We start from the raw sequence: 282 nt of genomic DNA on the forward strand, positions 1-282 counted from the left end.
TTTAGCTTGGGGGGGGGGGGGGGCAAAATTCCATACCTAATAAATAATACTGAATAATCAATATTTAGGTAATAAATTAAAAATATATTTCAAAGTTTTGTCACACCTACGATTCGGACCGATTAGAATGAGCACGATATTTTCCATTACTTATACTGTGACGAAATTGGGGAATGTAAGCACCTACATACAATTGAATGGTAATACTGCAATAATACACATATACATTTATATCATTGTTCAGTAGTGCCAAATGTCAGAGCCTTTACCTCTTAATATTTT

The sequence above is a fragment of the Choristoneura fumiferana genome, chromosome 2, assembly GCF_025370935.1.
Source record: "Choristoneura fumiferana chromosome 2, NRCan_CFum_1, whole genome shotgun sequence".
NCBI lineage: Eukaryota > Metazoa > Arthropoda > Insecta > Lepidoptera > Tortricidae > Choristoneura > Choristoneura fumiferana.